Raw genomic sequence first — 19,100 nt, forward strand, 5'->3', positions numbered from 1 at the left:
CTATAATTGTCCTATTTAGTGTCCTATAATTGTCCTATTTAGTTTCCTATAATTTCCTATAACTGTCCTATTTAGTTTCCTATATTTTCCTATAATTGTCCTATTTAGTTTCCTATATTTTCCTATAATTCGCCTATTTAGTTTCCTATGTTTTCCTATAATTCGCCTCTAAAATTCTTATTTTCCCTATAATATTTTCAAAGCCTTTCCCTGGTCACCCTGTTAACCTTTAAATTGCGGGTTACGTTGATCCGAGATTATATTGACTTTAACTGAGCCCGAAGCGATTGTTACGAGTCAATATCTATTCTTCGAAAGGTTTCCCAGCAGCGCGATGAACCTTTCGGAGTCATTCTTTCGGAAAACAAAAGTCATTCCTTCGTCGGATATCCTCGTTACTGCTACTACGCCTCATTTACGAAACCGAAACAACACGATCGGGTTCAAATATATACTATAAGTCAATACTAATTCATTATTTCACTTTCAAACTAGAATTTATACGTGGGAGTATGTTTATAAATTCACTATCTTTGCGAGGTAAAAAGGCAGTAGGCTGTTTGGCTGGATATTCCCGGAAATAAATATTATATAGGCTACTTGTAAAGTAACCTTTAACACATTTTCACAGAGCTCTTTTGTAGCAGTTTATTTCACTTGAACATAAAAAAACATTATTTATCAACTTTTAAGATACAGCAAAGGTGTTTTTTACATCGTTTGGTTTTTAAAGGGAATATAACCTCAGGGTTTTTGGTGTGGAACACCAACACTCCGACCATTTCCCGCTCCCTCCTATGGATTCAGATATGATTAGTGATTTCCCGCCTAAGTTCTTAACATAAAAACAAAAAAAACCTTAAAAAAGACTTGAGATTGAATAGAAATTAAAACAACAAACAGTTAAAAGTGCACAAGAAATTTTTATTAAAACCAAGAATATATTTATTTATATTTAGGAAGAATGATTATGTTGCGACAATCGGAGGGCACGTTGAACGCCTTTCCCCCGTCTCGCGCGGGGGGGAAGACAAAACTTCACCTGCGTTTGATTTCCATCGCATTAGTTGACGTAAATTTTAAGCAGCCAATGAAATACCGGGACTATTCGTTTTATTTTAAGCGGAGGAGCGTACTGGGGGGACCAACGGGTGGATTGAGAGAAAGGCTAAAAACAGTCTCGACATAGACATTCTCCTTAGGCATAAATAAATACATTCTTGTTAAAACATAATAAATATTTTATTTTATTATGTTTTAATAAAAATTTCTTGTGCACTTTTAACTGTTTGTTGTTTTAATTTCTATTCAATATATCTGCACAAGTAGCTAAAAATTCTTTAAATTAAGACTTGAGGTTATATTCCCTTTAAGTGTGTAATTCTGCACTCACAAAGGCGTAAAACAAGACTTATTTATACACTTAGAGGTATTAAACAAGAGTTATTTACCTTAATTCATTAATAAATTATCGCGAGTAAATTTAAAATGGTATATATATATTTGGTTTTTTAAAAATGCACTTTTTCTAATTGTCAACAGTCATTGTTGTTGAAACGATAGTAGGTGTTTCCATAAAATAAAACAAAAAGAAATTAAAAGTATAAAATGTTTTTCTTCACGTCACGAGCTTAAGCTTTTTAGTGCTTTATTGGCACGCGCGTTTCCAAAATCTTTATCGACTATATCTTCAACAATTGTGACGTAGAAAAAAAAACATTTACACGTGAACCCGCGTATTTTATAGAAACACCTATTAGAATAAAGTTTGACAAGAAGATCAATTTGGTTATCAATAATTATTAATAGTATTGTATTACACTTTAAAATTTATTATATTTAAATATTATAACTAGGACGCCAAAAGGATAGCGATTATAAATAATAATAATTATTAGTTATTTCTTCATTAAATGTAAATTAATCTCTTATCAATATATATAGTGCATCCTTTTTTTAAAGTACGTTTTCACACTTTATTAACACCCTTAACAGTACCCTAAAATGAAAAAGGTGTATTTGATACGGTTTAAATATCGTGTGTTCGAAAAGAACACATTTACTACACTTTAAAAACTCTTCTACTTTAAGAGTGTATTATCCGGTAAAGGCGCACAGAATCGTTTGAAAAATTCAATTCGTATTTCAAATAGCTCCTCCCTTACCATCACGTGACTAAGACATATCTTCCAATTTCCCCAAACACGTGATTCTGTAGTCCCGCCCCCAAAATTTAAACGAGTCGATGACCTTTTACCCCGAATACACGCTTGATACAAGTTACGTATCGATCGATGCAATTAAACTCTGCATGGGTTTCATTTACTGTTTTTACGGTGTGAATAATTTATTTTCTAAGCTGTCTGCTAGTTTGAATTGGATTTATTTTTATATAATCCTGCAGGGAAATGAAGCTAGGCAGTTATCTCGCGAATACACCTACCGAATAAGAATAAAAAGAGGTTTTTTTCAGTCCCCCTTTTCCCTCAACCGTATTCGACCGCAAAAGATAAAAAGAACGAAAAAAAACAAAGCATTTGAGTGCGTGAAAAAGACCAAGAAAAAAGCTTCTAAATGCGCGCTACGGATTGTCCCTGGAGTTATTTTGATGGGAGATACGAACAGCGAAAGGCTTTCATCCGTCGTCCGAGAAAATCATTCGCTCTTTTGACACCTCGCCGCCGGAGAGCGCGACCGAGAAGGATATCCCTCCCCCCCCCCCCCCAATTTACACAATGACATTAAAGATTCTTGTTTTCTTTTGTTTTTTCACTCTTCATAACAGGGTTGAAAAAAACGGCTTTTTAAAAAATCAAAAATCCGGTATGGCAAAAACCGGTTACACCCACTAATAAATAAATGGTCAAGTTGCTTATTACTTCGAAAATTATAAAATTTACCGATTTAAAAATTACGTTTTTGCGCGTGACAGTATCTTTACATTGTGAGGTATAGCCAATGAGGTAGAATAAATAGAGATCCAAATCCGCCTTCCAGGACCTACCGTTTCGTGGGACAGTATTTGTTGAGTTGGAGAGTTAGGCCTAGTAAATGAACTTAATAAAATCGTGTTGGCGCCATCTATCGTGTTATTGGAAAACTAAACCTTAATATATTTTGCAAAAGTGTCTGCTAGCTTTAGAAACAGATGGCGCCAACACGATTGGATAAAGTTGAAACTTAAGCTTATTTACCTGCTTTTATACCCTAACTTGGCGGCGTAGCAGACGACAAAAAAAGTGAAGGTTAAGTTTTAGTTTCGTTTTGAAATAAAAAATTCAGAATATTATATTCTGCATTTTTATTTGAAATAAATAGTATTTCAAATTTTCAATATTTCTAATTCAATTTTCATTATTTTTTTAATAAAAAAAGTAGTTTTAACCATGGAGTTTTTCGATGGTTAAAACCGGATTAAGCCAGGGTAATTTAAACAAGTCTGGCCGGTTCTTGCCAAGCCTGCTCCGTAAGCTTAGGACAGACGAAGGAAGATGGAGACGAGAGCTAGAGAAAAGGACGTGAAATTCGTGGCACGTGACTAAATAAACTCTACTAGTATTGAGGGGAATGAGAGAGAGAGAGAGAGAGCGCGTCGCCATGGCAACACTAACTGTAAGTGATGCGGGAATAAAGCCGCTCGCGGGAAGGCGGAATTGGGGGGGGGGGGGCGGAAGACACACCTGATACGGTCTGGTTCGCATACAGACAATCTGAGACGCGAATCTAGGTCGCCGGGTCAAAAGGATAGCGATTACGATCAATTAAACCCGGGTGGACGCGAGATGCTAGATAACGAAGTCGACGTTAAGGCCAGGTTTAACAAGATCTAGGGCTTGGACTTTACTCAACCCGTAACTACATTCTCGAAGATGTCTACGGATGGAGTCAAACTTATAAAGAGATTACGGGGATTCTTGGGCATCGGGGGCGTGCTGGCGCATTCATTTTTTTTGCCGCGGGCGGTAGACAAAGACCTCCGAACAGGGAGCCACCGGCGCCGAGTCAGCTTATTGGGTAAACATAGTTCGAACCGCGATAAACGAATTAAGAGAGGGTCCCCCTTCGCCGCAAACAAAGCGCCGCGACCCCAATACCGAGACGTTTGCTCTCCGTAATAAACTCGCGATTTTAGTTAACATATCTTTCCGTTCTTTCGCTTGTCCTCCGAGACAAACCTACCACGACCATTCGCGTAGTTCATTACCTTGGCAACGCTGCTAACCGTCTACCTTTAAATTCCACCTAAGAAAGTCGAGGTTATCTCAGCCGAAAAGCAACGGTCTTCGGCTTCTAAAAGCGCGAAACCATGTTTTCGTTTCGTACACCGACCGCGTTAAGATGTTGATTTTCAAGTTTAACCGACCCTTAAGCAAGAATTTAATCAACTTAACGGAGAATAGGTGGGCAGCAACCTGTTCGCCCCGTGAATCCTGGAAGAAAAGCCACGCCTCCCCGCCTTTCAAAGGTTAAAGGGGGGGGGGACACACTCTCTAAAAGGGGTCTCTCTCACTTCTTGTAGGTGGAGAATGTGTTCCGGATATCACGAAAATAGAGGCTTTAGTCGCGGTTTCATATTCGGTGTTAACACGAATACAATCTTCCTATAAATATATTACGAATGCAACCACCCCTGAGAATATAAGTGTATATATGTTTTATTTACCACGAGCACCGTATCGTCTGGTGCGACCAAAAACCGGTATGCGCGGAGGGCGGGAGAATAGGTTCATGTATTATTTATGAGGATCAAAAGATGGAGCGAAAGAGACCGGATTTTCGGGGAGCCATCCAAAGAATGTAGATGGTTGCGGCTTAACGTTCCGCTTTATAACGCCCTCTCTTGTCGAGACGACAAACTTATAGCGATCAAAAGTCCCCTCTTTTCTACCTCGGCTATCGGGCCCGAGCCCCCTTTACCCGGGAGCGGACGTCCAAAATCCTAACGCGATAAACTTATAAGGTTTGTCCATATCTCAGAGTAATACTGACAAGCGAAGGACGGTGGGCGGTTGATTAGCGCTAACGTAACCCGGGTTACTTTGCAGCTGGAAATGTACGTAGTAGGTCGCTTCCGCCAACGCTATAGTGACATTTCTTAGGGACATTTCTCAAGAAACTTTCTCGATCCTAATAAAAACAAATCTCAGTGACCTTTTACGAACTGGGTCTAAGACTTAGGCTATAGTTGAGCTAATGTTTGGTAAGAAGTATTGTCGAAAGAGCGGATTCGTTAACTAGAAGCAAAAGTGTATAAGGTATATCATACGAGGGAAGTATCTATTTCCCTTTGCTGCTAATGTTTTTTCGCTTTAAACATACCTTCAGAAGCTCCAGCTGATTTTTACAAAATAGTCAAAGGGAAAATATAATTTATAAATATTTTAATATCCTCAGGCTTTGTAATTTTTACATTTCGCATCGGTAGGCGGAGTAAATTGGAAAGTACTTGACTCATTTTTACATCCTAGATGGATACTTTTATATTATTTACTTCTGACGGTACTAAATTTCATTATTTTATTTGCCTACGCAACTGTTACATTTTTTTATCTTAGATGGATACTTTTATACTATTTACTTCTGACTGTACTAAATTCCAACCTTTAATCTGCCAACGCTACTGTTTCATTTTTACATCCTTGGTGGATACTTTTATACTATTTACTTCTGATTGTACTAAATTCCAACCTTTAATCTGCCAACGCTACTGTTTCATTTTTACATCCTTGGTGGATACTTTTATACTATTTACTTCTGACTGTACTAAATTCCAACCTTTAATCTGCCAACGCTACTGTTTCCTTTTTACATCCATGGTGGATACTTTTATACTATTTACTTCTGACTGTACTAAATTCCAACCTTTAATTTGAATACGCAACTGATTCAGTTTTACATCCTAGGTGGATATTTTTAGGTGTGGTGGAGTGGTTAGCATTTACGCCTCGCAGCAAGAGGAACCGGGTTCGATCCCAATTTGTAACACTGGGTGAAAACTCAGAACTACTCCTTCCGCGTTAAGTTTGCAAATTCTCGCCTCACTGGTTAGAAGGTTGAGGTTAACGGTAATAGTGAGTGTATTGAGCTAGTGGCTCGCGTGGCAGTGTTCCAGAGACCCCAAATTTTTTTATTAATTCCACGAAAGATAATGTGGAAATATTTACACGTATTATGATTCAGTACACTGTACGATTTACTATAATATAAGAACGGGAGCACTGTGACCCCTGGCGGCAATAAAAAAAAAACCACAAGATAATTCAATTTGGACATTTTCGGCTTCAAAATCTCGACCTTGTGGCATCTGGAAATTTTATCAAGAATTTTAAGAACAACGCCCCTAATTTTAATTTAATTTACTAAAATTTATTGATCTACGCTCAAATTCAAAATAATCGTATTTAAAGAAAACAAAAATGGTTGTAAAAAATTCCCACAAAACGTAAATATTTGGGTTAGACTAGTTGGCAATTATTAAAAAACTATCAGTGTGGAAAACCTTCATTTAGTAACCCCTTCCAAAATAGGTAGAAACCATTTAAATTTTAATAACGTATATTTATTTTTTAATCGGTCCTCGGTTCAGTGTTATTATGTAAAAACGAATCCCCAATGGATTTAAATTCCAAAAATATTTATAATTTTATTTTTAAAAATGTATATATTTTTTACTCTTCACGATGACCAAGAAATCGAAAATAACTCCATATATCTAGAGTTATTTAGCGACTTGCATATAATAATATTAAATAATAAAAATAAAAATAAAAAATAATATGAAATAATCTAAGATTGGAAGTTCGTTTGGAACCAAAAAATTAATATTATCATAAAATATACTTTGGTAACAGTATGTGAAATTAAAATTTGATTCTATAAGAATGATGTTTAAAATAATAAATTTCTGCCATTTATTACAACTCAAATTTAATTTTCTTTTGTTTTAGATTTCTTCTACCTTTTCTAGCCAAAATAGTACGGCTTTGCGCTATTTTTTACTAATTCATTTAAATTTTTAAAACGAAATTTTTTAGAATTTCCACGTAGATCAACCAATTTTAGTAAATGGAATTAAAATTAGGGATAGTGTTCTTGAAATGTTTTACAAAATTCCAAAACATTACCCCTAATTTTAATTTTTTATAAAATTTCCAGATGACACTTGCGCGTTTTTGGAAAATACACTTCTGAACATGGCCGAAAATGGGTTTTTCCACTCTTATTTCGTCTGTGCAGAGAGTTTAAAGCTGAAAATGTCCACATTGACTAATCTGATGGTCTACTATCCATTGTCGTAGGCGGTGTATTGATATTCCTTCACAGAAGCTAGTTCCGCCGCTAGGGGTCACAGTGTTCCCGCTCTTATATTATAGTAAATATAATGAACCATGATATGTAAAAATATTTTCACATTATCTTTCGTGGAATTTCTTCCAAAATTTGGGGTCTCTGGAGTGCAGTGGCGGACTGGCCATAGAGTGAACCTGCCCGATGGCAGGTGGGCCCCACGGACCGTTCATGAAGTGGGCCCCTCAAACATGATAGCGTTATAGTTGTAAAAGCTGGGGCCCTTTGTCTTCTGGCAGCCCAAAATATTAGACCCAGTCCGCCACTGTGGAGTGGCTTGCCACCACCCTCCTATACGCAATTTAACCCAGCCACTTGGGATAAATACAGCTGGTGGTGCCTTAAGTATTAACCTAACTGATTATTATTATACACTTCTGACTGTACAAAATTCCAAGTTATCGTTTCGATACGCTACTGCTTGCCACCACCGTCCTACGCATTGTAACCCGGCCACCTGAACTAAAGGCTTAAAAAGTCGCTCGATGAATTAGGCCTAAGGTGGTTATTATTATTATTATTATTTACTTTGGATATTTATCGTAAGAGAAAGGTTATATTATTCTGGAAGAATATGAAGGTGAAGTAAGGTGAAGCGTGAAGGAGAACTGGATCAGCTTCAAATGAGGAAAACAGGCGAACTCTAAACCCCATTTTTGGGGCAAATGCCGGAAGAAGCAATATTTTTACTGGGGAGAAAATTACGGAAATCGAGGATGAAGGCTCATTCGTAACCTACGTAAACGTGACTTATTACTTATCGATCGACTGAGAGTATATATTTTTATTCATAGGATGGACTGGAGTGTTGAATCCAATCACGTTTGAGATATTAACTTTCCTTCAACTGTCAGGTACATGTACCTGAATTTCGAATTTGTATCCTAAGAAGGAAACGATTCAAATTTCAATCGTGCACTCCGAAAGTTTTCTAAAATTTAAAAAATAAGTGGAATATGAAATTTATATTTTCAAAAGGTATATTTATTATAAATGCCAGGACTAATTGAAAAGTTACATTTCACGTTGAAATAAATTATTAGTAGAAGCATAAGTAACAAAATAACAATAAGTATGACACTTCCTATTGCTTTAATGCTAATTTTCTAACCGAACCTTTTTTCGGCACTGATACTCTCTTCAAGCTGTGACTTGCACTTGGACTCGCGACTTACCGTTATGGATGACTATTTTTTGATAAAATTTAAGCCAAATATCGGAGAGCACGTTCTGGAGTCGCGAGGGGCTTTGGCTTTGTTTCGAAGCCCGCGTGCGAATCACGCGTGATAAAAAAACACGAGCTCGTGGCGCCGAGAAAAACTTTTTTAATTTTTATCATTTTAGCCTATCTATCGGAAACCAGATATTTCGGCATAGCGGAAAGTCTCGCGTATTTTAGACATTAGAGGGCTCTGTGCCGAGAAAACATCTTGATTACGCAAAAGCTATTAAAATTAGTTTGTTTGTAAATCTCGTTAATTATCATACTTATTGTTATAATGTTACTTATGGTAGAAGTCATAGAGGTACCTAGAACGAGTGCGCTTAAAAATTATTCGGTTGTCAAGCACATCCACTGCATTTTAATTTAAATTCGAGTTATGAAAAATGTTTTCTACGGACTTACGCGTATTTTTCTCCTATATGCAAATATAGACGACTGGATTTGGACATAAAGTGGATCGTGTGGATCCGAATCAGTCGGCACAAATATTGTCGCCATAAAATATTAAAAGGAGGGTTTCTTAGTTCGTTATGATGTATCCACGAACGAAAACTTGTTTAGTACAATGGCTCCAATTTGAATATCAAAAGGAATACCAAAAGAGTATTTGATTAATTTATTCAAACTTTCATCTCCTGCCCGGGTGAATATAAAGAAGCTCTATAAATTCTATAGAGGTACGATTTACTACGTGACCAAATCTAACGCTTTGAAGTATATATATTTGAAACTGGAAATGTCAGATTTCAAGTATCACGCGGTAAAGTTAAAATTATAACGTTCAACGCATTCGACAATAGACCTTTCTATAAAGTAACCTTGGCCTTCTTGTTTAGATGTATCGGGCGCGTCACTCGTGACGTAGAAGTGACGTTTCACTATGATAGCCAATAGACGCTAACATCTAGAAGAAACAAACACAGCAACCCACACAAGGAGAACGCAACCCGTCAAAAGTCATTGGTTAGACGCTTTAGCGCCTGCTGCCGTCGGAAGGGGAAAATTCGGAAATTGTCTTCCCCCTGCCCGTAAAACGTTCAGTGTAAAGGTTCGTCCAATGAAATTTGTACACAACACTGCGTTAGCGTGATTAAAGGCTAGCTACGTTATCCTTGTGTTTGTTGCTCCTAGCTATAGCATAAACTCTATTTATGTCTTATTCAACTTGTTAAAACGTTCCACGCGCGTCTTGATATTTTAGCGTAAATGGGCTCGAGCGCTTTCGCGCGTGCTCCCTGAAATAAAAAAAATGCGCGAGCCTTTGACGCTAAAATATTAAAGAGCGCGTGGAACATTTTAACAAGTTGAACATGACATGAATTAAAATTCGACGAGTCGCCCTTTTTATAAAGATCTAACCATAGATATAAGAAATGTATATAAAGGTCTAGATAAATTTCGGGGCGTCTAAGCCTAACATAAAATACGGAATTGACACCTAGCAGACACCGAGGAAGGCACGTGACCAAGAGCGCGAGCTCTCTTAGCATTTTAGTACTAAGCGCTTGACCTTTCCGCAGGCCGTAGTCTTTAGACACCATCTGTTGGTGACTTTTAGTATAATTTTTAAGCAAGAGACAATGGCTCTCGCGACGATAGTACGAGCTTTCTTACCGATAGATAGCGCTTTATAAGGATAGCCTGCAGAAATTACGCGTTTCTGCTAGCTGTCACCTCCGTATTCACTCCCTTTGAAATATTTTATCTAGACCTTTATATACGTTTCCTATATCTATGGATCTAACCTTCAAAACTGAACTGAACTCCTACGTATCTCGTGTCGAAAACGATACATTAAAACAAGTTCGGCAAGCGTAACGACTTTATAGAAAGGCTTATTTATATTTTTAAAGGACAGTGTTGAATCGTAATTAATATTATTGAACTTCTATTAAACGATTGATAGTATACTAAATGCCATATAAGGACTATAAGTAATATTATTAATTTCATAAATTGAGAATATACATATTTTCAAAGCTATTGGAAAATATAGTTTCGAGATATTACTTGGATCGGGGGAAAAATCAAACCTTTCAAGCGGATCTAATGGGGTATTAGGGAATGTCTGCGAGCACGGAGCAAAATTCGATTTGGAAAATCTAAACGCAATGAATCTGTCACGCGCAGCCCGAGAGAGAGAGAGAGAGAGAGAGAGAGAGAGAGAGAGAGAGAGAGAGAGAGAGAGAGTCTATTTAAAAAGTACGAGCCTCCCCAGCGACCTCTCTCCTCCCATCTGTTAAACATCGAAATCCTCCTTGCTTAGTACCCAATCTCGTTAGCACGCTATGTTCAGAACTTCCTACTTAACTTGGCAGTTCGGTGAAAACCCAAATCGGCTTCACCCCGGTCACCCACGTTCCAGCCAAACCAAAAAACTTACTGCAAAATTGGGGAAACCTGCGTTTGAGTAGACAAGACCCTCTTTAAATTAAATTAAATTAATTTTATTTAATTAACTAAGTAATTAATTTCTTTTGTGAATATTTCTGTAAAATTTGTGTAAAATTTTAGTTTTAAATTTGAATCTACTCATATGAACTCCTCCCTTTTTTAAAAGGGACAATTGTATTTTTAGAAGGTAATTGAAATATTAATTCATTCATCCTAAGAGCGCTACGAGTGATTTCATTTTCAAATTAACTGTACATATTCTTGAATATTATTGTACGTAGGTGAAGATGTAGATGTATATACCTTTCTAATTTCTATTCTTCATTTTGTAAATAGGATTTCATATTTAATCTTAAAATACTTTCGTGGTTTTTGGTTTTTGTACCCGCAAATCCAGATAATGGTTTCCTCCCTTTTACAAAAGGGTTTGTATTTTCAAAGGGACAATAAATATTCATTCATTCTAGTGTTGTAAGTCGGAAAATCTTCCGCTCGGAAATTTTTCCGGAAAATAACCGAGGCCTTTTTTCCGGAAAATTTTCCGTATTTTTCCGAAAAAAAAACGTTTTTATTCCATGATAAGTCTAATATAATATTTGCAAATCTAAATAAAGCGGCATTTTCGCCTAATTTTTTCGGATATAAAAGTAAAACTAAACCTCTAGACTATAGTTTAAACTGATTAACAATGTAACACTATTAATGTTTTGTAGTATTTTTACTGATATTAGACATTTTATATCGATAAAAAGTTAAAAACATTACCCTTAAAAAGTAATTGATGCTTAAATTTGTTATTTTTCTGATTTGTGGAAATTGTTTTAGAAATTTCTCCGCATTTTATTTTTCCGGAAAATTAACAACTCTAATTCGTTAATTTCTAAGAGCGCCAGTAGGTCAAAAATAGAACCGATTTTTCCAAATATTCCGAGCGCCTGGGGTTTGTAGAACGACGAGATGAAAACACGGTCGGCTAGAGAGTATATGCAGCCGCTTTCATGGTCATTCCGGATTATGACGAATTTATTCACGAGCATTTCTCCCCGCGCCCATTTACATTTAAAGGACGGGTGAGAGCGGAGGGAAGAGTGCAGGGATGATCCCCGCGGAGGATGGGGAGGAACGGACAATGTTCAATGGGATGCTGAATCACACCATCTAATTTGTAGGAACACGCAAAAAAGCACGCGTTGGACGAGAAAGGAAAACGACGATGAAGAGCGGGAGAAAGATAAAGAAGCGAATCCGGAACTAAAATAAAAATAAAATGAAGATTGACTATGACTAAAGAGGAGCGCCATCTGTCAACACACACGCACGACAAGTAGGACGATAATTAAATTGGTCAACAAAGTCCTTTCCTACAATTCCCAAAAAATAAACCCCACCCTACTCTAGCATACTTTACGGAATAGGGATGAACAATAAACTTTCTATTCAATCTCTATGATATCGTTTAGAACTCTATAGAGGGTGAATGGGGTTCTAAAGCTTATAGAGTGTTTTATAGAAAATCTGGTAGAAAGGTCGGCATAAAATTTCTGCTAAGTATTAGATTAAATTTTAAGTAATATAAAAATTCTGATGAAACTTTTAAATTTTAAGAAAAATAAAAAATTCTGATGAACTTCTTTTAAATTCTTAAACACACCTTAAGTAAATCTTACTTAAGAAATTAATAAAAAAAAACTATAACAATTTTAAAGAAAATCAGCTAAATGTTTATAGAAACTGCTATTTTCGACCTACAGAAAACATTCAAGATTATTTATAGAATGGAGTTCTATATCCTATAAAAATTTTGTTGAAATTCTATTAAATTCTTAAAGAGACCTTAAGTAAATTTTACTTCAGAAATTAGTAAAAACTATAAGAATTTTAAAGAACATTATCTAAATGTTTATTAAAACTGTTCTTTACGACCTACAGAATACATTCAAGATTTTTTGAAATCTGTACTAAATATTATAAAGACCTTTTTCGCCATTAATCTACTAACATTTTATAAAATCGCTTTATAGAAATGTCTATAGAAAGGATTTGTAAGGACAGTAAAGCACCGGCAGGTATAGGTAGAAACCATTTAAAGTTCGTGAAATATAGGTACGGGGTTAAATTAAAGTCTATTAAAATATTCAATAACTATAGGCCTAATATAGAAAAGGAAAAATCATAGACTTTAGGCGCTCGTCGGGGTTTCCCGGTGTAGACAGCTTAGCGGGGGACATTGTCGCTGATTAACAGCGGAAAATACACAACGACGGCGGCTTTTGTAGGAGTAAGACATCGGGCCCACGCCACAGTTCTCCGGAGACTAACTAACGAGGGCGTAGCCTCAGAGACGAATCTACGCGCGGAAGACAAACTTCGCAGTCGCTTCGGGTGGATTTAGGGAAAAGCGCTAGAAGGCATAACTATGTGTACTTAGGCTCGTTTATAATTTAGGCCTAATCTTTTATACGGGATATTCCGTCTGTAGTTTCGGTGGAGAACTTACTACGTACTATAGTACCGTCAACAGAAATTTATATATAATTGGAGAACTTATACTACGTACTATAGTACCGTCAACAGAAATTTTGATATAATATTAATATATAGAAAAAAAATAAAAAAAAATATATATATATATATATATATGTATATGTATATGTATATAAAACTATATATGTACAAGGTGTTAATTAAAAAAACGATACAAAGCAAATAACTCAAAATGTGTTTTAGCTAGGAATTTGAAATTTTCATGACACATAGAACGTGGCAGGACCTTGAACCATGTCTTCAAGGTCATTCAAAATGTATCTCGAGAACCATTAGAGATAAAAGTTGGTTTCAATTAGAAACGTGTTGACCGTCACATTTTAGGAGTAAATAGCTTTAGGTACACCTAATTTGACCAAAAATAAGTCGAGGGATTTTAGACAAAATCCTGAAGGTTGTGATGAAAAGAATGTACCAGAGACCAGGTTGAAGGGCTAATAACTCGAAAAGTACTCATGCTAGAGTATCAAAAATATCTAGACATTGTCATCTGGTAGTGGGCATTAGAATTTTTAAAATCAGATGGCCTTTAACTCATGGTTCAAGGTCATTCAAAGTTTATCTCGAAGGGCTGGCCACCACCCTCCTACGCATTGTAATTCGGCCACCTGAATTAATGGCTTTAAAAGTCGCTTGATGATTTAGGCCTAAGGTGGTGCCTTGGGTATTAGCCTAGCTAATTATTATTAATATTATTATTAACCAATAGACTTTGAGAAATGGTTCCAATTTGAAAGGTTTTCATCGTGGTTTTTTGTATGGGGTTAAAGACATTTAGACTTAAAATTTCAATTCACACACTTTTCACACAGTGTGTTACCAAGAATATATTTATTTTTAGCTTTGCTCCCAAAAACTCATGATGATTCTCTATAATTATAAATAAATAAATTTTTGGTATGACGTTGACAATGAATATTAGAGCAGCGGGTGAAACCCTCAACGTCATGCACCAGCCGTCCATTACGAAATTTGTTTTCGTAATTAAAACGCCTTTTAATAAATATTAAAGGAGATACCGGTTGAGCTGACTAATGAGGTACGAAGGAGCCACGCTCAACTGGGAGGGTTCCGACGACATTTCTCAGAATCGAGGCTCGTAATGAGGTTTTGTGGGCTGAGATGTCGTGAAACAAAGTCATTGACGACGGGACCTCAACCCCCGTGATGGGCGGATTCATTCGGCGACTCGCAGTCCAGCTAATAATTTCGTTCACAGACTAAACCAGTACTGCAGTACTGCAGTAGTAGTGGCTTAGTCTATGGACTAAGCAAATGTTCGAAGTCTGGTTTTGACATATGCCCGTAAATATTCGACCCTTTTTATAAGGTTGGTTCACGAGAGAAGCAGTTTTCCGCAAAGCGCGGAAAACATTGTCCGCGTGGAAAATGAAATGGAGAGCCGCATTTACCATTATAGCACTCGGTAACCGTGGGAATACCGCGAGAATGAGCGGGAAGCAGATTATTACCTTATTTTCGATTAGGGAATGAGCGGGAAGCAGATTATTACCTTATTTTCGATTAGGGAATGAGCGGGAAGCAGATTATTACCTTATTTTCGATTAGGGAATGAGCGGGAAGCAGATTATTACCTTATTTTCGATTAGGGAATGAGCGGGAAGCAGATTATTACCTTATTTTCGATTAGGGAATGAGCGGGAAGCAGATTATTACCTTATTTTCGATTAGGGAATGAGCGGGAAGCAGATTATTACCTTATTTTCGATTAGGGAATGAGCGGGAAGCAGATTATTACCTTATTTTCGATTAGAGAATGAGCGGGAAGCAGATTATTACCTTATTTTCGATTAGGGAATGAGCGGGAAGCAGATTATTACCTTATTTTCGATTAGGGAATGAGCGGGAAGCAGTTTATTACCTTATTTTCGATTAGGGAATGAGCGGGAAGCAGATTATTACCTTATTTTCGATTAGGGAATGAGCGGGAAGCAGATTATTACCTTATTTTCGATTAGGTAATGAGCGGGAAGCAGATTATTACCTTATTTTCGATTAGGGAATGAGCGGGAAGCAGATTATTACCTTATTTTCGATTAGGGAATGAGCGGGAAGCAGATTATTACCTTATTTTCGATTAGGGAATGAGCGGGAAGCAGATTATTACCTTATTTTCGATTAGGGAATGAGCGGGAAGCAGATTATTACCTTATTTTCGATTAGGGAATGAGCGGGCAGCAGATTATTACCTTATTTTCGATTAGGGAATGAGCGGGAAGCAGATTATTACCTTATTTTCGATTAGGTAATGAGCGGGAAGCAGATTATTACCTTATTTTCGATTAGGGAATGAGCGGGAAGCAGATTATTACCTTATTTTCGATTAGGGAATGAGCGGGAAGCAGATTATTACCTTATTTTCGATTAGGGAATGAGCGGGAAGCAGATTATTACCTTATTTTCGATTAGGGAATGAGCGGGAAGCAGATTATTACCTTATTTTCGATTAGGGAATAAGCGGGAAGCAGTTTATTACCTTATTTTCGATTAGGGAATAAGCGGGAAGCAGTTTATTAAATTATTTTCGATTAGGGAATGAGTGGGAATTATCGGTAATGGATTTCCCCTATGATCGTGATCCTTTGATTAAAGTTGTGAATGATTAAATTTATGTTAAATGGATTCCGAATGCTTGGAAGACAAATATTTAAACTGATATGGGATGCGATTGGATATGGTTTTGTCGGGGTTGAGGTTCGTTTATGTTATCACAATAAAGATCACTTGAGTAATACATAATATACTTTTAATGTGGAAACAAAATATACAGTTGTTGACATTAGCAGGCTCAGAGAACTAGTGGTCACTTGCCATACCTTAGCTATCCCTTTTCTCTGTTTCCTGTCTAAAGCGCCATCATGCGAATAGCATATACTTAACATTTTCTATATACATTAGGAACCTAACAGGTTTCAATTTTAATAAAGGTGTTTCATATTAATATTATCATTGTAACCCGGCCACCTGAATTAATGGCTCTAAAAGTCGCTTGATGACTTAGGCCTAAGGTGGTGCCTTGGGTATTAGCCTAGCTGAGTATTATTACTTATAATAAGCCTCGGTCACCAAAAACGGCTTTTCTTTAGATTTTAGCCAACAGAACCGTTTAAGTGGCCAACACCGAGGGGCAGCTCACTCCAATGATTATTAGGACACCCTCGTATGATTAAATCATGATTAGATTAAAATTAAATTTGTAGCTTTGGCTGTTCAAAGATTAAAAATGATTAACAAAGTGATTTGGCCCTCGACCAGCAAGTTGTTGAAATTTGTTTTGCAAAAATGTTGGTTCGTGTGAATAAACCTTAAGAGTATTGTTTAAAAAACCGTACTATAAAATGTTAAACGACTAATGTAAAATAAAATTACCTTCATTTTAAAATGAAGGAAACATAAACACATTTTAAGAGTTACGAATTGAAGAATCAAAATCAACTATAATAGGAGATTTCACTTTAGTTTCAAAAGAGTCTAAACGTGGATTAATTTAATGAAAATTCTGAAGAAACTGAAGTGCGCCTACGTTTCGTAGTGAATCGCGTTTCGTTTAAAGAAACTGCGTACTTCGACCTCTTTTTGAGATTTCGTTATAAATATATAACACCGGCGCAATGCGTAGGCGTCGAAAATTGAAAAGTGTGAGGAGGAAGACTAGGATCAAAGACGGATCCTGGCCATCCCACGCCACGGAATTCCACTATTAAAGATAGACAAACTCAAAAAAAAATATCAAAATAGCCCATTCGTTATAAATTCCTGAAGGCAACGACTAGTTAAAAATTCAATCCACACTATTTGAGACCAAGAGCAAAAGTTTTAGTCAAGAAAACTCGCCAAAAAATCCTTCCAATAAATTTTCCAAGATACTAGAAGAGTACGGAGTCTTGTTAAGCTGGGCCGGAGGGGTACAGTTGCGCTCGGGCGCTAGACAAAAGAAGGTGGCAAAGACGTTTTCTGGGAAACCAAAATCACGACTGTTTTTATAAGTTACGAGATACTGCCCTGGGAGACAATTTTATTAACCCGACTCTAGTATGTAAGGACCACAGCCGTTAACCCGAAATTTTAGGGTCTAGTTTTAAGGAACGCGAAAGTCTGGGAAGAACTTTAATCCTTTAGGAAACTTTTGGGCTACATGAAACTCTTATTGCGTTTTCCATTTGATTGCTCGAGATTCGCTCCGAATCTGTCTCTGACGTCATATATCTCACCCCAATCGACTAGAGTGAAAACCGCAAATGAATCATTCTATTAGCATATTACCACGCTTTGCGGTTTTGCGTCTGCTAGTAATTTAAATTTTTGCGTCTTGGTCTGCCATTTTGCCCAAAAAATCTAAAAGGAACACGCAAAAATTTGCTCCGATCTCGATCTCGATCCGTTGATCTGTCTAAATCGGTAGATCGGTTTTGGTAGATCTCGGAGCACCCGAGAGCGGCAAATGGAACACGCGAAACTTGATCGGAGCAGATCCGAGCACGCTAATGCAACATAAAATGTTGAGAAGAGCGATCTAGAGCGCTCGAGAGCAGTCAAATAGAAAACGCTATTAGTTTCGACACGTGGGAGTTCTCTTAAAGCTACTTTCAACGCGAGATCCATACTAAACAGTCTGGATATTCTAACATGTTTGGCTCGATTCGATAATACCTAAGAGGAACGTATAGGAACTAATACCGACTAGAACAAATATACCAAAATGGAACCAACTTTATAAATATTAAAATAGTGGCCCACAGCGCGTAATAGGAAAGTATAATTTATGCCAAGGTATAACCACGGTTATCGTCATAATATACAAGCGTATAATATTATAAAATCAATATATTGGACATCTCACCGTTGTTGTCATTTCACGAACGTTATCGATCAAGATGAGTGGGGGGGGGGGGTGGGATGTCTCTAGAGAAATAATAACACATTTTCGCTAGCAGACCTTGATAGTCGAAACAATATTTTCCACTTCACTATAACATCGTGTTGTGTCCTCGGGCAAAGTGGCCCAAATGCTGTTCCACCAACAGGTCTTGTTTATAAATGGCCTAGTTTCGCAACAAACCTATCGGAAGGTTAAAAATACCTTAAATTCGGGTTTAACCTCGAGGTGAGAAGTGACCCCGTGTAAAATTGCATTTTCATATTAGGAAATAAACCATTATTAAACAAAAATTTTCTTCGATGACTTCGGATTTACCGTAGGGGTAGTCACTTAAGTAATCAGGTGTACAAATCGTAGGTAATCACGGGAAATATATTAAGAAAATCACCAATGTATTATGATAAGTCCGTGGAAATTACCAATGTATTATGATAAGTCCGTGGAAATCACCAATGTATTATGATAAGTCCGTGGAAATCACCAATGTATTATGATAAGTCCGTGGAAATCACCAATGTATTATGATAAGTCCGTGGAAATCACCAATGTATTATGATAAGTCCGTGGAAATCACCAATGTATTATGATAAGTCCGTGGAAATCACCAATGTATTATGATAAGTCCGTGGAAATCACCAATGTATTATGATAAGTCCGTGGAAATCACCAATGTATTATGATAAGTCCGTG

This window comes from Leiobunum rupestre, chromosome 7, assembly GCF_980474605.1.
Source record: "Leiobunum rupestre chromosome 7, qqLeiRupe1.1.hap1, whole genome shotgun sequence".
Classification (NCBI taxonomy): Eukaryota; Metazoa; Arthropoda; class Arachnida; order Opiliones; family Sclerosomatidae; genus Leiobunum; species Leiobunum rupestre.